This window comes from Poecile atricapillus, chromosome 32 (assembly GCF_030490865.1).
Source record: "Poecile atricapillus isolate bPoeAtr1 chromosome 32, bPoeAtr1.hap1, whole genome shotgun sequence".
Taxonomy (NCBI): domain Eukaryota; kingdom Metazoa; phylum Chordata; class Aves; order Passeriformes; family Paridae; genus Poecile; species Poecile atricapillus.
This window is the reverse complement of record NC_081280.1, coordinates 15,055-36,582: the sequence shown is the minus strand read 5'-3', so window position 1 is coordinate 36,582 and position 21,528 is coordinate 15,055. Positions and strand designations below refer to the sequence as shown.

Below are 21,528 nucleotides of genomic sequence, written 5' to 3'. Positions count from 1 at the left end.
TTTTTTGTAATTAAGTAAGGTATTTGGTTTTTTTGTTATGACAATGAAAAACCATCAAATTAAAACACTTGCACATGTATACACATATAGGAAATAACACTTTTACAGAAATCAAAAACTTATTAAGAAGATTCATAATTAATATTATGCAATATTAAACTTATCTAAATAATCTGTAATATGAATTACTAAATATACTAAATATATACTCTCATCCCAGAGTCTGTCACTGCTGATAAATCAATGGAAGATTGGAAAATCATGTCTGGATAACAATTCTCCAAGCCCGCTGTAAAATCCAGCTGCTATATTAATTCACTAATTGCCAAGTCCAATTGACCTGAGTATTGTTTTGATGCAGAAAACTTCTGGGTTTATTGGTAAATTCTCTATCCAGGTAAAGTCAAGGCTTGGCCAGAGCCTTAGGCCTCATCTGGAAAGATGTCTCCTAACTCATTTTCAAAGCAAGGGGTTTAAAAATAGCAGCTATAAGATGCTTAAAACACAGCAAACTTTTAAAAGGCATTTGTATAAAACAATGATCAGATGTCTTAGGTAATTGACTAATTAAACCATTCAGTAGTTAATTTAATCTGAAGTTTCTTTCATAACCCTTGACTTTCAACCATGACACATTTTCTTAGAATTCTGGAAACTAAAATAATAAAGCTACATTGGATTAGGTAAATGCAAATCTTCTTAAACAAGGAAAAGAGTAAAAACCAAGACAAAAAAACTCTGTATAGAAGCAGCTGCATAACTTATTTACCAAGATGCATCTGTAGTGAGAAAACAAAAAAATCTCAAATGACACGTGTCTAAAAGGTAATTACACAAAGATATATCAAAATATGTATAAAGCTGCCTGTAAATACAATGACACTTTATAGATAATGCTCATCATAGAAATCTATAAATTTACATTATAGAATGAATATGTCATCAGTGAGTGTCTGAGGAAATCAAGATAATAAATTTAAAATATTCACATCTTAGTGACTAAAAATGAATTAAAGTCAAAAACTTTTAAATTTTTTGTAAATAACAATCACTAAGTTTTTTATGCAACTTATAGAAAACTAAAACTGTAGAGATTATAACAAACAATAGAACTTCTAATGAAATCACGGGTGTCACAAATTACATTCACCTCTATTCTTAAGCAGGTGTGTCTGTTTAGGAGACTTTTAGATTTGGGTTCTTTTTCCCTTTGAACTGAAGATTGATGAGAGGGAGGCGGTTTTTTCTTTTCGTTAGGTCTCAGTTGTTTATTTTTTCTTATCAGTATTACAAGGTACAAGGAGCTATGTGCGCTATGATAGAAAGGGGGTAAAATGGCTAACAAAGATCTTCTTCAAGGTCTTTTATATGTCCATTTACCCAATTAACAGATGCCAACTAAATTATTTTTCTTAGTGACCCAATGACCCAACACCTGTGTGCTGCACTGTGACATTTTCTACCCAATCACCTACTACTACCCAAACACCCCTAGGAGAAGAACATGAAGGAGAAAGAAGAAGGACAAGAGACAACACCCTAAATCCTCCATCTTGTCTCCTGTTCTCTAAACTACTTTTTCACCCAGTGATTTAAGAAACTTTCTAATCTACACATTTACACATTTCCTATCTAACTTTAACATTTGTTTTCATGTATCACCATGAAAACATGCACATGAATTTCATATTACATGAAATTCAGTGTTTCTTTGAATCCTGGAACTAAATATTAAAAGCAAGGGCACACAGTCTGTATCTCAGACTCCAACATCTACCCCTCTCTTTTTAAAAAAAAATTAAAAAAAATCAACCTAAATCTTTCTTTGGATTACTTTTCAAGAAGGGTTATTTTTCCTTCACTCATGTTTTAACAAATGAGGCTTTACAATATTAATTTTCCCACTTTTTCACTTGAAACCCAAAGTCCATTGTTCTTGCATGTGGGATCCAAGCTGTTCTGCTGTCAACTGTGGTCTTGATACAGTTCACATCTGCGTGCTCGCTCTTCTGCTCTTTAGGCTGTCTGCTCGTCTCTGCAGCTGATGAGTTTCTATGTTTTTCTCTAGGAAGTTACTTCTGCTTTAAACCTGTGAATACACAAACATAGACTTTCCTCCAAATTATTAATTGAAATGAATTTTTTAATCTTGTTTCTGAACCTTTGACTAGACGCAAAGAATTCTCTCGTAACTTTGCTTGAGTACTTGTTAGAACAATATCTGGTAATTGATGGAAATGGCTTTGTAAAAGACTTGTTTAAAAAGGACTGTTTAAGAATTATTTGCAATAGATATAAGATCTTTATGCTTTTTTCAAAAATTTAAGATATATAAGGTTTTTATACTTCTGAGGCATAGCCTTGGTTCCCCCCTTTTTCTTTATATAATTAAGTAAGGTATTTGTTTTTTTGTTATGACAATGAAAAACTATCAAATTAAAACACTTGCACATGTATACACATAGGAAATAACACTTTTACAGAAATCAAAACTTATTAAGAAGATGCATAATTAATATTATGCGATATTAAACTTATCTAAATAATCTATAGTATGAATTAGTAAATGTACTAAATATATACTCTCATCCCAAAGTCTGCCACAGCTGATAAATCACTGAAAGATTGGAAAATCATGTCCGGATAACAATTTTCCAAGCTCAATGTAAAATCCAGCTGCTATATTAATTCACTAATTGCCAAGTCAAATTGACTTGAATATTGTTTTGATGCAGAAAACTTCTGGGTTTATTGGTAAATTCTCTATCCAGGTAAAGTCAAGGCTTGGCCAGAGCCTTAGGCTTCATCTGGAAAGATGTCTCCTAACTCATTTTCAAAGCAAGGGGTTTAAAAATAACAGCTATAAGATGCTTAAAACACAGCAAACTTTTAAAAGGCATTTGTATAAAACAATGATCAGATGTCCTAGGCAATCGACTAATCAAACCATTCAGTAGTCAATTCAATCTGAAGTTTCTTTCATAACCCTTGACTTTCAACCATGACACATCTTCTTAGAATTTTGGAAACTAAAATAATAAAGATACATTGGATTAGGCAAATGCAAATCTTCTTAAACAAGGAAAAGAGTAAAAACCAAGACAAAAAAACTCTGTATAGAGCAGCTGCATAACTTATTTGCTAAGATGCATCTGTAGTGAGAAAACAAAAAAATCTCAAATGACACGTGTCTAAAAGGTAATTACACAAAGATATATCAAAATATGCACAAAGCCGGCTGCAAACACAATGACACTCCATAGATAATGCTCATCATAGAAATCTATAAATTTACACTATAGAATGAATATGTCATCAGCAAGTGTCCGAGGAAATCAGGATAATAAATTGAAAATATTTGTAATTATCTTTATCTCTATAGGAAAATAACTATGCAGTTTAAACAAATGTCTTCAATAAGACATGAAGCAATTTAAATTTAAACTCGTTAAAAGTTAATTATGATAAAAGGAAGTAACAAAACTTAACGTCAAAAAATACTAAAGTTATAACTTAAGTAAAAAACACTCAAACTTAAACATAGTGAAATTTAACTTTGCTTAATCTTATTAACACAATCTATATTAGATGAAAACACAACTTAATCTTACTCTGTTATTATAAAAAAAAGGCAACTAAAAGTTTGGTATACACTTCTTTGAACACAATATAACAGGAATATTGATTCACTATAGAGATTATAGGGATGTAACAAATTTATCACCATTCTATGTTATCTGGTTTTGAGAATAACTTATAATAACTGCACATGTTATTAAAAATACCATTCGTAACAAGAATTTGCTTGGTATATGCTTAAATTTGTTAGGATTTTTAGAATTCAGTTTTACTAGAGAAAAAATACAACACCACAGATTTGGTAATTTGCGATTCAGCTTTTGTAGTACTTTTCAGAAACATTAAGTTTAACTTTTTTAACTAAAATCTAAAATCCAAATTGGTATATATGCTGTTATACAGGTTTGGTTTTGTTTTTTTTTTTTTATAACAAAAGGACTCACATTAAAATTTCTTTATTAAAATTGTAAAAAAATACCAAGCAAATGGGTAATATACGGTTAATATAACTTTGAGATTACTGAAAACTGTATTGAACTCAATCTACAATACACTTATTGTCCTAGTTTAGGGCAAATTAGGGAGGAAAACTCCAAATGGGGATTTCCCCAGGGAAATGCCCCTCCTCACTTTCTGGTCCGGGAAAAGAAAGAAAAAAAATTCTTTGGAGAGAAGTGGAAAAAGCTGTTTATTTAACAGAAATTGAGTAATATTAAATAATAATAAAACCTCTTGCTGTTCGATGGGATGGCAAGTCTAGGAAGAAAAGTCCTTTTCATGTGGTGAACGGCTCGCTCAGGTTCTTATCAGTCCCTCCGGCGCTGGAAAGTGCCGAGGCCCAGGCCCCGGTGGGCCACAGGCGTGAGCTCCCGGGGTTTGGCTGGGTGATCAGTCCGGAGCAGGCTTGCACAGATCCAGGAAAAAAGGGAAAAAACAAAGGTCCAGGGAACTCCTCTGCCTCAGCTAGCTAAAACTAACTAAAAGCCAGGGAGAAGCTCTGTCCCGCTGTCTGTCTGTGCTGCAGACAACACAGTCCAGGAGCGAGATGTGTGGGAGTTATATTTTCTTTAACACAAACTGCGGCTTCTTCTACCCCCCGCTCTTGCTCTCAGAGCCAGTTTTAAAGGTGCAGAACTTAATATATAACATAAACCAGACGATTGGGGATACCAGTATCATAAAGTCACCCCAGGACACTTATTCAAATGAAAGGTTAAAAATGAAAGAAACCTGTCATTAAATCCTTTTTCTGTAGGATTAATCATATGATTTTTCAACTTAATTTTAAAGAAAAGCATCTTGTAGAAACTGACTGTAACTACAGTAATACTGCTTGATCACTCTATATCATACAATACTACATTATCAGTAGATGTATAGAGAAGATAACATTTTCAAAACTTTCATGTATTGAGAATACTGAAACTGAAGAAAAATCTTTTAAATTTCTTGGGATGCATAAATATCATTTTCTATGTTATTCTGTAAAAACAAAACCAGCAGATATCATTAGAAATACAACATCCATATGTATTCTATTATGCAACATTTTTAAACTTTTTGATCCATTCTTGAAGGCACTTCAATAAGGGCTTCTTTCTGAAGCTTGTGACCGCTATAATTTGCAGATAAGCCACTAATGCATTTTACAATGCTTTTGATTTTTACTTTTCGGCTATTTTTCTGAAACCATCCCAGAGATGCTGGAGTTTGTATTGACATGTCCCGTAACCCTGTGTCCATGTCTCTGGGAGGATTTGTAGAGTGAAAGAACTGTGCATTAGCACGGCTGTGCTCAAAAAACTCTTGGCTTTGTGTGGTATCATGTGAAACCATCTGCTGTGGTGAAGCTGTTGTTTTTTCCAGCTGTTGTTGCTCTGCTGCAGCTGTATTGCAAAGCGAATTCAATTTTAAAAGTGCCGCCGCAGCGCTCGGTGCACGCCGAGGCTCGGTTTCTCCACCCGCCTGTGCCCCGGCTCCGGGCTGGGCACGGAGGGACGGGACCACGCCTCCCTGTGACGTCACGGGCACCCCTGATGAGGGCTGGCCTGGGGGCGGTGCCGCAGGCGGGGTCTGGAGCTCCGGCTGTGGTTGCGTCACTGCTGACGTCACGTTGACTGACAGCTGTGGCACAAAGCCCACCCCTGGCAGGCGGGGCGCAGGGGCCTCCGTGCCCGTGGAGGTCCCGAGCTGCTCTGGGTCGGGCCGAACCCCCCCGTACCCTCCCAGGGGGGACAGGGCTGTCCCCTCCACCCCCCTAGGGCCGGAAAGGGGCTCGGCTGCCAGCACGCAGGCGGCCAAGGAAGTTTCCCCTCCCTCTTCTGCCTGCAACAGTATACCGGGTGCTGGAACTGTTTCAAGAGAACTGAGACGCTCTTGCAAAAGCTCTAAGACCCCTTTGTGCAGATTCTGCCCGCGTTTTAGAATTGCCTCCTCGTCTCTGTATAGTTGTATTTCTGGGCTTTCAACAGGCTTAGACATTCTCTTTCCTAAGGTAGATTTCAGGAAGGCTGACACAGACTTTACAGCGTGCGGTAACAAGCATTCTGCATTTGACTGAAACAAACCCTTCTGTTTTTCTGGACCCATCGTGTCCCTTGCTTGGGTTTCAGAGTCCCATTTACTGGCGATGACTTCATAAGTCACTGCAGAAGCCGTTAGAAGTTCAGCCGCTACCTCGTCTCTAAGAGAGGTTTTTTCATATACTCTCACATTTATCTTCTCCCACAGGCTTGGTGTAAAAATTTTGTCTGAATCCACGTTAGGGAATTCTACCCGTACCCAGGATAAAAGGCTTTTAAGCTCACCCGTGGACACAGAGATCGGGTGCTCCTTTACCATAGCTTCCAAAATAGCCAAAACCTCCCCCTCAGGTTTGTACACGTTTCCCATATTTTTGCTCCCTTTTGATGGCTTACCTGACCTCAGGGTCAGCTTTCTCTCAGCTCCTCTATCCGTGATCCGTTCCACAGCTCACAGACGTCCGGCTTGGCTTGTCCGCTCTCACCAGCACCGGGATTACCGAGATCTTTTTCCCCTTCCAGGGAGTTATCCGGCTTTCCGCTGTCTTCTCTTTTTTCCTTTTTTTTTTTTTTTTTTTTTTTTTTCAACGGGAGCCTTCAGTTCAAAGTACACCAAGTTTGGGAGCCACTTGTCTCTTTATGAACTTTTTGATTTGGGTTCTTTTTCCCTTTGAACTGAAGATTGATGAGAGGGAGCATGGTTTTCTCTCGTTCGGTCTCAGTTGTTTATTTTTTGTTATCAGCATTACAAGGTACAAGGAGCTATGTACACTATGATAGAAAAGGGGTAAAATGGCTAACAAAGATCTTCTTCAAGGTCTTTTATATGTCCATTTACCCAATTAACAGGTGCCAACTAAATTATTTTTCTTAGTGACCCAATGACCCAACACCTGTGTGCTGCACTCTGACATTTTCTACCCAATCACCTACTACTACCAAAACACCCCTAGGAGAAGAACATGAAGAAGAAAGAAGAAGGACAAGAGACAACACCCTAAATCCTCCATCTTGTCTCCTGTTCTCTAAACTACTTTTTCACCCAGTGATTTACGAAACTTTCTAATCAACACATTTACACTTTTCCTATCTAACTTTAACATTTGTTTTCATGTGTCACCATGAAAACATGCACATGAATTTCATATTATATGAAATTCAGTGTTTCCTTGAATCCTAGAACTAAATATTAAAAACAAGGGCACACAGTCTGTATCTCAGACTCCAACATGACGGTGAGAGCATGTCATAGGGTCTGGGGGAGCACCAGGATGCACTTGGACCTGGAGCATTGCTCAGAGGAGGTGGTGAGGGACAAAGCTTTTTGCCAGGAAACAGCAGCTGAACAGGTGAGCCAGTGTGGATTTGCAGGGCTGATCTTTCTGCTTTTCCCTTTTGATTCCATCTTGGCAGTCCCTCCTCAGTGCCCTCAATCTGTCATAAGAGTTCCAAAAAAAAAAAAAAAGGCTGAGCAAACAGTGAAAATAAGGGGTACAGGTACGGTAGAATACAGTTGTACCCCACCCCCAACCCTAAACAGCAGCCCTAACAGCGCTCCCATTTCCCTGAGGCAGCTGCAGGCTGGAATCCTAAAGCAGCAGAGTGCCAGAACCCCGAGAGGTGCAGGCAGTACACCCTGTTCTAGGGCCAGTTGAGAAGAGATAGTGGCCACGTAGGTCCCGCTTGTGTGGGATAACCAGGGGTTTCCAGCCCCGGCCCACCCCGGGGTCCCCGTTCATCCGCAACCGGGGAGGCTCCCAAACCTCATCAAGGCGGCGGTTCGTTCGGATCCACAGCAATACCGCTTGAAGAGTTTCGCTCCGCAAGCCTCAGCATCCCAGCGGGGCTGAAGCATGCAGGCGAAGGACCCAGCCATTGTCAGGAGACCGTGAGTGTTGGGTTTTCACAGATGTGCTGCTAAGATCTCGCACTGATATTTGGTTTTCTTTATTGTACCTGTCCAAGAGACAACAGCCTGCCAGGAACATGCCAGACGGTGAGGCGGCCTTCCCTTGTGCCTCACGTGGCTTCTCGTCCCCACGCATATGAGAGCTAAGTCAAAGTCCAAGACCTACAGAGGGGCATGAAAGCGGTGTGCCAGGTAAGCACTCGTGCCCAAGGATTTTTGAGTCAGCTTTGGAGATGTGGCGGTCCAAGCTGTGGCCCCTTAGGCTACCTCAAGGGAATTCCTCACCTCGGCTCACAGTGCTGAGGTGCGCAGGACAGAGCAATCCCGGGGTGTGTCGTGTCACTTTTCTACCGTGCCTTCCGTGCCTTTCGTACCTCTCGTGTCGTACGTGCCTCGCCTTATCCCTTCCAGGGGTTTATCAGAAACCCCAGTGTCTCTCTTAACATCTCTGATCTCTCTGAGAAGAACATGCAGAAGAAAGAAAAAGGGACAAGAGACAACACCCTAAATCCTCCATCTCGTCTCCTGTTCTCTAAACTTTTTCACCCAGTGATTTAAAAAAACTTTCTAATCTATACCCTTACACTTTTACCTTTTTCTATCTAACTTTAACATTTGTTTTCATGTATCACCATGAAAACATGCTCATGAATTTCACATTATATGAAATTCAATGTTTTTCTGGATCTTATAACTAAGTATCAGAAACAAGGGTACGCACTCTGTATTCCAGACTCCAACATTTGCCCCACTCCTTAAAAAAAGAAAAAAAAAAAAAAATCAACCCAAACCTTTTCTTTGATTAATTTTCACTCAGGGTTATTTTTCCTTCTCTCAAGCCCTATGCCCCAACAACAGAACTGCTGCTCTGTTCTACAGAGCGCTCTGCCTCCAGTTTTGAACATCAGTTAACTGATCACTCAAAGCTAGAGAAATAGATCTAGGTTGCTAACTTAACTGGTAGCTTAATTTGTCTAATTGCTTTAAAGTTTCTGCTGAAACTACTTGAATTGAAAGCTGAGTTGTTATAAATATCTATCTGAAATTTCATGAGTCAAACTCTTCACAATCAAGTGTGACTAAGATTGATATAAGGTTACACTAAGATGTTGCCTCTTTATATAGAACATGCTAAATAAAAAGAAAAATTGAATATTATACAAAAATCTATTTTCACTGAGATAAGGTACACTTTCTTTTGAGTTAACTAAAAGAAGCGACGCAGGTGAAATCGCATCACAAAGCGATCAACAAAATGATACAGCTCAAGGGGGATACCTGATTCACCTTCATCTTCAAGGACTTTATCTCTCATGCAGGTTTCTGAATCTTGACACAGTTCACACCACGCTTTAACAAATGAGGCCTTACAATATCGATTTTCCTACTCTTTCACACGAAACCCAAAGTTCATCGCTCTCGCGCGCGGGATCAAAGGCGTTCGGCCGTCAACTGTGGTCTCGATACGGTTCACATCGGCGTGCTCGCTCTTCTGCTCTTTGGGCCGTCTGCTCGTCTCTGCAGCTGATGAGTTTCCATGGTTCTTCGCTAGGAAGTTACTTCTGCTTTGAACCTGTCAATACACAAAGATACACTTTACTCCAAATTACTAATTGAAATTAATTTTTAATCTTCTCGCTTCTGAACCTTTGACAGGAACCAAAGAATTCTCTCTCAACTTTGCTTGAGTACTGTAGAAGAATACCTGATAATTGATGGAACTGGCTTTGTGAAAGACTCGTTTAAAAAGGACCGTTCAAGAATTATTCGCAATAGATATACAATCTTGGCGTTTTTTCCAAAATCTAAAATACATACATAGTGTTTCCACGCTTCTGAACTGCAGCCTGTTTCCTCCCCCTCTCTTGTAAACAAAGGTCAAATATCCACTGTCTTGTTCTGACAGTGAAAAACCATCAAAGTAAAACACATGCATATGTATACATATAGGAAATAATACTTTTACAGCAATCAAAAACTGATTAAGACGGTGCATAATTAATATTATGCGATATTAAACTTATCTATATAATATGTAATATGAATTACTGAATGTACTAAATATATACTCTCATCCCAGAGTCTGCCACTGCTGATAAATCAACGGAAGATTGGAAAATCATGTCTGGATAACAATTTTCCAAGCCCACGGTAAAAATCCAGCTGCTATATTAATTCACTAATTGCCAAGTCCAATTGACCTGAGTATTGTTTTGATGCAGAAAACTTCTGGCTTTGTCAATTCTCTATCCAGGTAAAGTCAAGGCCTGGCCCAGCGCGTCAGGCGCAGACAACAAGGCGTTCAGGGAACTAGCGGCGAGCCCTTTCCGCCCCTACCCTCTCACCCAGGGGCAACAGCGCCGGGTATCGGACAAACCTCCGTCAAGCAGCAGCAGCCGAGCAGATGAACCGGTGCATGGATTTGCAGGGGGGAACTGGATTTGCAGGGGGGATCTTTCTCCTTTTTTCCTTTTGATTTCATCTTCCTAGTCCCTCCAAAGCGTCCCTAGAAAAAATGGGGATGATGAGGACGAAAGTAGTTGAAACTGAGGGAAGCAACTCTGTTGGGGAGGGTGAAACAGGGAAACGTTATGAATGTGATTGTTTGTCAGAAGATTCTGAAAATATGAAGGCTAGAATCAAAGTAGAAATGAAAGCCTGCTCTGAGTCCTAGGATACCGAGTGCCGGTTAACCAAAGAACAATAGCCTAGCCAGTTGAACGAGAATCCCTGCTGACAAAACAATGTCCTTCTGCTGATCGAGAAGTCCAAAGGTAAAGAAGCAAGGAAAGAACTTGTAAAGCTTTGTAGAGTCTAAAGTGCAGCACTGTATGTTAATATAGGGAAGCGCATAGGCCGTATGTAAACTCTTTAGTGGCCGTGTCTCATGATGATCGGTTACTAAGAATTAGAATATTCACGATAGAAAAAGATATATTGGATTGTAACAAGAACTTCGCTCTCAACTCTTACCCCTGTCTCAGCTCCCCTCTCCCCCGCTCTTACCTCTGAACCCCGCTCCCTCACCTCCTTCCCGTTTAGCCCTCTCCCCCACTCTTAACTCTCAGCCCCCTCTCCCTGGTCCTACCCCACTAGTCTTCCCTGCTCTCTACCTCTGGTTTTTCCCTCTTTCCCTCTATTGCTCTCTTATTCCCTCCCTCCCCTTTCCCAACCTCTCCTCCCCTGCTCTTACCCGTTCTCTCTCCCCTTCCCCGGACCACGCGGACGCCGAGGCCGGCGGCGGACACGGATCTCCCCTCTTTTTACCCTTATAATAAATTGCTTATACTTGAACAGCTTGACCCCGGAGAAGTCTCTCACCGCGAGTGAGCGTTTTTACACACCAATACCTGGCGCCCGCACGTTTACGAGCCATCCCACGACTCCTCCATCGGTGAGACACTGCTCCATCATCACTGGCAACCACGAAGACAGGTTTTTTCACCCTTTAAGGCCGTCTAGAGTGCAGTTTATGCGGCTGATCACCATAACACCGTAACTCTCTTTCCACTGTTCCGCGGCACCCTCGGGCACTGGCCGGCCGTCGCTCAGCAGCGTCGGCTCCGGAGCTCTAGAGGTATCCGCCGCGTGGCTTTTTCGGGGCGCACGTTCCGAACGGCGTCCGCACCCCTGGTTTCCGCAGGGCCCCGCGGCACCGAGAAGGGTGGCAAAGCCACGCCTCTTCTGTGCTACACGGGACATACCCTGCGTGGTTTCTTCGGGGTGAAGGTTGCCAAGCAGCGTCTGAACCCCTGGTTTCCGTGGAGCCCCCGAGCTCAGGGGGGCGTTGCGAGGCGACGTCTCACCTGGGCTAGGTGGGCAAAGCCTCTACGTGGTCGAGCGAGGGGCAGACGCTGTCACAGCATCTACACCCCGAACTCTCTAAAAGTTTTTCCGCTGCAGCGTCCACACTGTAGTTTTTAGACGACTCTGCAGCGTGGTTATGTGCGAGTATTACTAAGTGACACCCGAGAACAGACGGGAGGTGCCTGGCCAGCACCCATCACCCGAGCTCTGAGAGACGAGCCGACATCATTAAAATAAGAGGTGAGTCACAAACCAGTCTATCACGGGTCAAAACTATTCAACCCCAGAAAAAAAGCTGTATAAGCAACTAAAATTCTCACTAAAAGCCGGCCAAAGTAAATTGCCTAAACGAGAACTAAAAACCCTCCTAACCTGGACTCTAGTTAATTTTCCAAACGCAAAACACTCAGAATTTTTTACTAGAGATTTTTGGGACACAGTTGGTAATAAGCTTTTTAATAACATCTCTCGCCGAACTGTGGCGGCCGCTAAGCTCCTCCCAGCCTGCAGAGCACTCGTAGAAATGCGTGCTGCCAATACACAACGCGCGACGAGCCCCCCGTACCCCCGCAACCCCCGTATCTCCTACCCCTCCCCCCGACCACGCGGCCCCCGCATCCTCTGTCCCCGCCGGCCCCCCTCCTTTCCTGCCCACTGAGACCGGCGCGCCCCCGACCACGCGGCGCCCGTTCCCCCTACCCCAGTTCCGGCACGCTCCGTTCCCACCCCTCCCACCGCCCGCCCGCTTTTGCCTCCCTCCTGCCGTCCCAGCTACCCCCGATGTTGCGGTCCCGCCCCGTTCCACCGTCCCTGCGGTTATGGGCCCCGGCGGCGCGGTCCCCGCGGTCCTCCCGCCTTCCCCCGCCGACACCGTGGTTCCCGGCTCCACCACCCCGCCCACCCTCGGCATCGCCGTTCCCGCAGCTCAGCTCCCCTACACCCCCTCTGTGCCGCCCGCGCCGCCTTGCCGCCCCACAGGCTCCGCTTTCCCGGCACCCGTGGAGCCGCCGGCCCCGCCGCCGCCGCCGTCCGGCGACACCGATCCGAGCGGTGCGGCCCGGGCCGATCCGAAACTCCCGCTGCCGTACACCACTCCCCCATGCTGCCCTGCGGCGCTGACGCCATCCACGCATGCGCAATCACAGCTTTTACCGCCGAGGCTCCTGCCGCCATCCCCGTGCCCCCCGTGCCTCCCCCCCCGTGCCAGCCTGTCAAACCGCGGAGGGGGAGAGAAATGCCCACTTCTAAAACACCAGAACAAGTCCAAAAATACCAGCGTCACGCAGTTTCAAATCAGCGAGTGCAAAATTTCCAAAGGAATCCAATTGCAAAATACCAGAATACGGGGTTCCAAAATTCCAAAATGATTCCGTTTCAAAATAGTAAACTAGTGAGTTCCAAAATATGAAAAGCACCCAATTTCAAAATATCAAATTGCAAAACACCAGTTCTCAGATGTCTTACACCGGCAGGATTCCCAAACCCAAATGAACGCAATTATTGTCAAAACGGGATCTGCGCTACCAAAACGGCTATTTTCTTCCCTGAAAAGCTTTCCCTGGTGATCATCAATACACGTAGTTATTTTGATCATTTAGCCGGGCGTAATAGAAATTTTACTTTAAAACCCAACATTTGTAGCGGTCCTCAGCTCGTGTCCATGACCCGCAGCATCCGGGCGGGACCGCCAGGGTCGGGATCGAAGCGCAGAGCGAGCCCGGGCCCCACGGCTGTGTGGGGAAAGACCGAGCGGCAAGCAAAGGGAGCATTTATAAACTATATCGATATTTCACTGAAATTCAGGGCAGAGCAGTGACGGGGGCGCTCGGGGTCGGTCAGGATTAGCCCTAAACGAGCCGGGCAAACCCGCGACCGCTCAAGGGAAGCGGAAGTCAGTAACCGGTAATCGCCTAGGACCCTGTGAGGAATTTCCTCCGTAATCACAAACCCAGCACGCAGGGGATTTATGCGGCAGAATCCCAATTTCGGCCACGGCACCCGGAGGAGGAGACCGGTTCTCTATCGCGGAAATGAAAGCCCAGCACCCTGGCGTTTCGGGGATGGACAGCGGGACACGTAAGGGAGGGAACGATCGGCAGCACGTTTCTGCGCCTCATCCCCAACCCCCCCCCCCCCCCACTCCAAGGTGCTGCAGCCTCAGGCGTGACCGGTGAGGACGAGAAGGGAGCAGCTCCCGGCAGAGGCAGTTTTGAGAGGGTTACCCGGGCAAGGCTCGCGCAGGGAGCCGCCGGAGGGGCCAGCGGGGGCATCCCGGGAGTTCCTCCGGGAACGAGGGTCACGGCACCCAGCAGGGACCGGGGGATCAGGCGGTTTCACCCGGGCGGGGAGCGTCACTTTAAGATAAAGCCAAGAGAAAAGCCCGTCCTGCCGAGCAGGGTCACCCGAGCGGGTGGGGCAGCACGCACATTCCCGGCGGGGGGGGGGGGGGGGCGGCAGTTTTCAGCTTTCGTCTTCTACCTCGCCACTCCATCTCCACAGCCCCAAAGAAGGGATGGGTTATCAGGAAAAAAGGCGTTTAAGCTGAGGGAAAAAGCTTCCTTTTCCCCAATCGCCTGTGTTTGAATTGAAGAGAAATCCACTTCCCCTGCAATTTTGATAGTCTCAATTGTTGGTAACTCTGCCTTTTCTGTGCTGTTAGAGATATTAATTGATAGAAAATGCCCATTTTCTATTTTTTTCCACTTTAAGTGGAAAGGGAAAGCAGCGATGAGGCTTTTTTATGGGTCTGAATTAACCGAAAAATGCCCCCTTTTCCATCACCAGAGAGATTTAAAGTGAGGAAAACCACTCTTTTTCCCAATATTTGACGGGTTTAAATTAAAGGGGAGAAGCCATTTATTTACCACTGTATCTGTTTAAGTGGAGGTAGCTGCCCCATTTGCTCATTTTTAGCGTTGCCTTTTCCAGCATGTCCTGGGGTGACTTTATGATACCGGTATCCCCAATCGTCTGGTTTATGTTAAATATTAAGTTCTGCACCTTTAAGACCGGCTCCGAAAGCGAGAGCGGGGGGAAGAAGCAGCACGCCGTTTGCATTAAGGAACAAACATCACTCCCACATATCTCGCTCCCGGACTGTGGTGTCTGCAGCACGGACAGACAGTGGGACAGAGCTTCTCTCTGGCTTTTAGTTGGTTTTAGCTAGCTGAGGCAGAGGAGTTCCCTGGACCTTTGTTTTTTTTTCCTTTTTTTGTTTCCTTGGATCTGTGCAAACCTGCTCCGGACCGAACACCCGGCCAAACCCCGGGAGCTCACGCCTGTGGCCCACCGGGGCCCGGGCCTCGGCACTTTTCAGCGCCGGAAGGACCGATAAGAACCCGAGCGAGGCGAGCTACACCACATGAAAAGGACTTTTCTTCCTAGACTTGCCATCCCATCGAACAGTGAGAGGTTTTATTATTTCATATTATTCAATTTCTGTTAAATAAACAGCTTTTTCCACTTCTTTCCAAGGAATTTTTTTTTTCCTTTCCCGGACCAGTTGGTAGGGAGGGGTCATTTCCCTGGGGAAATCCCCATTTGGAGTTTTCCTCCCTAATTTGCCCTAAACTAGGACACAGCATTTCAAGGGTTTAAAGCTGCATTTCAGGGTACTTCTACCCACGCCGTGGCACCAAATATTTCCAACAGGAGCGAGCCAAGCAGGTATGTAACGGTAATGCCAGCTGAGAGTCTATTCTTTTTCTTATTTTCATTTATAATGTAGAGAGCCCTAATTAGAGGTCCCTATGAGACACCATTCATATCTATACAATTCTTCTCCACCCTAATTAATCACAGGGGGAGTGCTACTTAGTAATCACTAATAAATAATTATGCAAGTCCATAAATTATCCAGCTTAGCCGGCAACACTGCTGAAACACAAAGTTTTGCTTCTTACCTTTTTTTTTTTCCTTTGCTCCATTGCTCTGAGTAATTGCAGTAAAAAAAGAAAACACCGTCTTTTCCCAAAGAGTTTTCTTCTACGCAGAGCTCCTTACCTCAATTTTAACTCAGAGGAGCCAAACAGCTACGGTCCCTCTGAGGGCTTTTATACCCGGTGGGATTTGCCGCCTCCCCTTTCCCAGGCAGCGTGGGAAAAAGAGGCGGGCTCAATTAGGGGTATATTAACCCCAGGCTGTGCTAAGGGGCATTATTCCCTCCAAGGGAATCAGCTGGGCTAAAGAGCTTGTCTCTCATTTCAGCGAAGAGGCTCTTTCAATTTACTCCAGCCTGCTTTTAGCAGGTATTTTTTGGGCATTTGAAGCAGCAGAGGTTTTGAAAACACCTTGAAGAAAACATTATTGAACACAGGGAGTATTTAAGTTCATGATTTTGGGTTGGGAGTTCAGGGGTGATAAGATGCTTTTATAATGATTCTTCTGTTTGGGTTTTTTTTAGGAGGATTGCAGTTTCCTGAAGTTCTAGGTCACGTCAAGTGCGATACTTCAGATTCTCTCAGCAGATTCATCGTGACACAAAAGGGAACGGCTGCGGCAGCTTTCCTTAGCAGCAGATCGCTCTCTCCAATGGATTCGCTTCGGAGAGATAAGTCGAGGGCTGTGGTCACAGAGGGGATCAAAGCAGGGTAGTGGGTTAGGATTCACACCGGTTAGGGTTTTGAGTCAGCTACGGGAAGGGGGAGGTTTGAGAACTGGCCTCTGGGGCCACCGTGAGGGAAAGGCTCACTTTGGCTAACAATGCTGAGGCGGGCAGGGCAGAGCAGTCCCAAGGTGTGTTGTCACTTGTCTGTCGTGCTTTCTGTGTCTTCCGTTCATCTCGTGTAACATGTCTCTTGCCTTAGTCCTCCCAGGAGCTTATGAGAAACCCCAGGTCCTTCCGGTCATCTCCCATCTTTCGTTCCTCGGCCCGGGGCCGACGCCGGCGAAGTTTCGATTCGGGAGGTCAGACAGGCGTCAGAATCGCATCTCTCTTCAGAAGCATCCGATCGGATGTCTTCTTAGGTCTTGTTCTCAGCTGTGTTGACAGCTGTATGCAGTAATCTTTCTTTACAGTGGATAAGGACTTGTGCCGATTCAAAGGCAGGCAGAGGCTTCCGGCCATAGGATTCTCAGGCATCCGTGTCCGCGGTTCTCGGAATAAGTCGTTCCGTTAGCATCTTTTTCCTCCGGGGTCATCCGAGCCCGGCGGGCTCGCCTTCGGTCCCCCCTCGGTCATCTTGTTCAGCATTCTCTCGGTCCTCTTGAGGACTTTCTCGTCTCAGAGTTTTCTCTCCCTGTCGTGTCCCCTCGTGTCACGGGTGTCTGGGGGTATTCGGTCCGGAACTGCTCTGCCCTGCCGCCCGGCCCCATTGCAGGTGTTCAAGGACAAGTCCCGGGTACTTGTAATTGGAGACTTTTAATACGGGCTGTAGTTGGAGTCGAGGTAGTATTCTTATGTTGGCAGAAGGTGTCTGGAGCTGTGAAGTTACCCTGCAGCACTTTGACTTTTTTCCTAACTTTCTTTCAGATGCGGATGGTTCGACCTCCCGGCAGAGCGCCCCGTCCCAGATGAGGCGATCCCCCTGAGAAGGTCGGTCACGGTTTTTCTTTGCAGCGGGGCTGGAACCGGTCACTGTGTTACAGCTCTGCTCTTTGTCTTTATTTTTAGGAAGCAAAGCCGGATAGCAGCAGCGAAGGCGAAGCATTGTGAAGGTGAGCCTCGGTTGGTGGAGAGAAGCAGTTGTTCTTGCTGGGGTCTCAGTTTCTGGTGCAACTTCCAGCATTCCTGCTTGTTTGTGTGTTTTAGGCTGCCTCCTGATGTTGTGCTGAGGCCCCCTCACTGACCTGCCAAGAGACCCGGTTTGCTTCTCCGGTGAGTCCCAGCAAATGTTACCGGAGTCCGTGACGAAGCCTCGACCTCGTCCACGTGAAGGTGCGGTCCGGGTAGCCTTTAGCCACGGCCGAGGAGTCGCGGCGAGTCGGGGGCGTCGGGAGGAGCGGCGACGGCGCGCTCAACTTTTAGCGACGCCGCATCGCCTCCTCGCCGTTTATTCTAGGCGTGCCCCGCGATGACGGCGTCCGCCTCGGAGCGTGGCCGAAGCGTGCGGCCTGAGGACCCGGGCGTTCCTAAGAGACGGTGAGTAGGAGCATAGTTGGGTTTTGGTGAATATGCCACTAAGATTCTGCACTTATATTTGGTTTTCTTTATCATAGGTGATGATACTTGTCTGAGACAACAGCCCGGCGAGAGAAGAACTTCCCAGACGGCGAGGTGGCTTCGTTTGGCCCCTGACCGGCCTCTCGCCGTGACTCACGTCTTCAGCCATCCGAGAGATAAGCGGAGCCCGCAGAGGGGCTCAAAGCAGGGCGGCGGGTCGGGACTCAGATCGGTTTGGGTTTTTGAGTGAGCTTTGGGGATGGGGAGGCTCTAGAAATGACCCCATAGGCCCCATCGAGGGAAAGCCTCACTTTGGCTCGCAGCGCTGAGGCGGGCAGGGCAGAGCAGTCCCAGGGTGTGTCGTCACATGTCTCTCGTCCCTTCCGTGTCTTCCGCGCATCTCGCGTAACATGTCTCTTGCCTTAGTCCTCCCAGGGGCTTTTGAGAAACCCCGGGGTCCTTCCGGTCATCTCCCATCTTTGCGTTCCTCGGCCCGGGGCCGACGCCGGCGAAATTTCGATTCGGGAGCTCGGACAGGCGTCGGAATCGCATCTCTCTTCAGAAGCATCCGATCGGATGTCTTCTTAGGTCTTGTTCTCAGCTGTGTTGACAGCTGTGTGCAGTCATCTTTCTTTACAGTGGATAAGGACTTGTGCCGATTCAAAGGCAGGCAGAGGCTTCCAGCCACAGGATTCTCAGGCATCCGTGTCCGCGGTTCTCGGAATAAGTCGTTCCGTTAGCATCTTTTTCCTCCGGGGTCATCCGAGCCCGGCGGGCTCGCCTTCGGTCCCCCCTCGGTCATCTCGTTCAGCATTCTCTCGGTCCTCGTGAGGACTTGCTCGTCTCAGAGAGTTTTCTCTCCCTGTCGTGTCCCCTCGTCTCACGTGTCACGGGTGTCTGGGGGTATTCGGTCCGGAACTGCTCTGCCCTGCCGCCCGGCCCGGTTGCAGGTGTTCAAGGACAAGTCCCGGGCACTTGTAATTGGAGACTCGTAATACGGGCTGTAGTTGGAGTCTAGGTAGTATTCTTATGTTGGCAGAAGGTGTCTGGAGCTGTGAAGTTACCCTGCAGCACTTTTACCTTTTTCCTAACTTTCTTTCAGATGCGGATGGATCGACCTCCCGGCAGAGCGCCCCGTCCCAGATGAGGGGATCCCCCCGAGAAGGTCGGTCACGGTTCTTCTTTTGCAGCGGGGCTGGAGTCAGTCACTGTGTTACAGCTCTGCTCTTTGTATTTTTTTTCAGGAAGTAAAGCCGGATAGCAGCAGTGAAGGTGAAGCATTGTGAAGGTGAGCCTCGGTCGGTGGAGAGAAGCAGTTGTTCTTGCTGGGGTCTCAGTTTCTGCTATAACTTTAATCCCTTGTTTTTTTATGTTAGGTGGTCTACTTGCAAGATATCCCAGCCCAGGATGCCAGAGGACAGGTGGGTGCAAGCTCTAAGTGTGTTTTGGTGTTTAAGTCCCTGGTTTGCTGATAATGTTTAGTTCTCTAAGATAGAATGAAAGAACCATATCACGAATCCCACCTTGTGGATCCCGACACGAATCGGTGTCACGGACAGGATTCTGAGAGACAGAAGGGGTTGCAGATTTGTCGTGCACTCGGTATCGGGGGAAAGACGTTTCGCCTCAGCCGCCCCTAGCCTGCCACGCCGGTGAGCAGTGTCTAGAAAGCAAGGGAGGCGATTCGAATTTTTTAAAAACTGCACATGCCTCGGTGCAAAGCACCCCACACTCATTTGAGGGCTCTGTCTTCAGAATTTTACAAGGGATATTTGAGTACAAGAGTTTGGACTGACTGATTTTTCTGTTTAAAGTACTTGTTTGCTGATAATGTTTAGTTCTCTCAGATAGAATGAAAGAACCACATCACAAATCCCACCTTGTGGATCCCGACACAAATCGGTGTCACGGACAGGATTCTGAGAGACAGAAGGGGTTGCAGATTTGTCGTGCACTCGGTATCAGGGGAAAGACGTTTCGCCTCAGCCGCCCCTAGCCTGCCACGCCAGTGAGCAGTGTCTAGAAAGCAAGGGAGGCGATTCGAATTTTTTAAAAACTGCACACGCCTAGATGCAAAGCACCCCACACTCATTTGAGGGCTCTGTCTTCAGAATTTTACAAGGGATATTTGAGTACAAGAGTTTGGACTGACTGATTTTTCTGTTTAAAGTACTTGTTTGCTGATAATGTTTAGTTCTCTAAGATAGAATGAAAGAACCACATCACAAATCCCACCTTGTGGATCCCGACACGAATCGGTGTCACGGACAGGATTCTGAGAGACAGAAGGGGTCGCAGATTTGTCGTGCACTCGGTATCGGGGGAAAGACGTTTCGCCTCAGCCGCCCCTAGCCTGCCACGCCGGTGAGCAGTGTCTAGAAAGCAAGGGAGGCGATTCGAATTTTTTAAAAACTGCACATGCCTCGGTGCAAAGCACCCCACACTCATTTGAGGGCTCTGTCTTCAGAATTTTACAAGGGATATTTGAGTACAAGAGTTTGGACTGACTGATTTTTCTGTTTAAAGTACTTGTTTGCTGATAATGTTTAGTTCTCTCAGATAGAATGAAAGAACCACATCACAAATCCCACCTTGTGGATCCCGACACAAATCGGTGTCACGGACAGGATTCTGAGAGACAGAAGGGGTTGCAGATTTGTCGTGCACTCGGTATCAGGGGAAAGACGTTTCGCCTCAGCCGCCCCTAGCCTGCCACGCCAGTGAGCAGTGTCTAGAAAGCAAGGGAGGCGATTCGAATTTTTTAAAAACTGCACACGCCTAGATGCAAAGCACCCCACACTCGTTTGAGGGCTCTGTCTTCAGAACTTTACAGGGGATCTTTGAGTACGAGAGGTGGGACTGAGTGGTTTTTCTTCTGTTTAAGTCCCCGGTTGGCTGACAAGCTTTCGTAGTCCAAGATGGAATAAAGGAACCGCATCAGGAATTCCACCTTGCGTCTGGTGCCAGTCATATTTTCTGTTTTGTCCGAGGTTCCGTGCAGAGAGGCAGAGCCGAAGTTCGCGATCGGCCGCGCCGAAGCCGGCGCGGGGGACGTCTCGACGTACGCATCCTATCGAGGATGGGTCTTGTCCTATTACGTTACAAAAGGTAAGCGTCACAGGTGGAAGTTGGGATCAGGGGAAAAGCATTTATAATCAGTGGAGCCAATTTAAAGTTAAGGTACAGGACAGGGCTGTAGTGGGGTGGGCCTCTCTGAAGCCAAGGGAGAGGGTTTCTTTTCGAGCTCCCCAGAGCTTTTGCCGGGCAGGGCAGTTCCAATCCATCCTCTCACGCTCTCGCGTTTCACGTCGTCGGCCGTCTCAGCCTCTCGACGTCGTTGTGGATTTTTTTCGTCCGAGGAACCGGCCTTCGCGTCCCCGTGGCTATCGCCACGTTCACCCGGCAGACATCGCCTGCGCTCGCCTCTGTAAAGTGCCTTGTGCTGTGCTCGCCTCTGTAAAAAGTGCCTTGTGCTGTGCTCGCCTCTGTAAAAAGTGCCTTGTGCTGTGCTCGCCTCTGTAAAAAGTGCCTTGTGCTGTGCTCGCCTCTGTAAAAAGTGCCTTGTGCTGTGCTCGCCTCTGTAAAAAGTGCCTTGTGCTGTGCTCGCCTCT

General features: G+C 46.3%; 2 long non-coding RNA genes across 4 annotated transcripts; both read left to right on the top strand.

Moving 5' to 3' along the window:
• Positions 1–16,364: 16,364 nt before the first annotated feature.
• On the top strand, positions 16,365–17,775 carry LOC131590255 (uncharacterized). Its single transcript, XR_009280055.1, has 3 exons — positions 16,365–17,350; positions 17,429–17,472; positions 17,567–17,775. It is a non-coding gene; the product is annotated as an uncharacterized LOC131590255 (long non-coding RNA).
• A 41-nt stretch (positions 17,776–17,816) lies between these two features.
• On the top strand, positions 17,817–20,935 carry LOC131590254 (uncharacterized). Of its 3 annotated transcripts, none has more exons than XR_009280053.1 (4): positions 17,817–17,896; positions 17,974–19,082; positions 19,162–19,205; positions 19,294–19,621. It is a non-coding gene; the product is annotated as an uncharacterized LOC131590254 (long non-coding RNA). The 3 variants fall into 3 exon arrangements; XR_009280054.1 differs by lacking the exon at positions 17,817–17,896 and adding an exon at positions 20,908–20,935 and having other exon boundaries at positions 17,904–19,082; positions 19,294–19,338; XR_009280052.1 differs by lacking the exon at positions 17,817–17,896 and having other exon boundaries at positions 17,904–19,082.
• Positions 20,936–21,528: the final 593 nt, after the last annotated feature.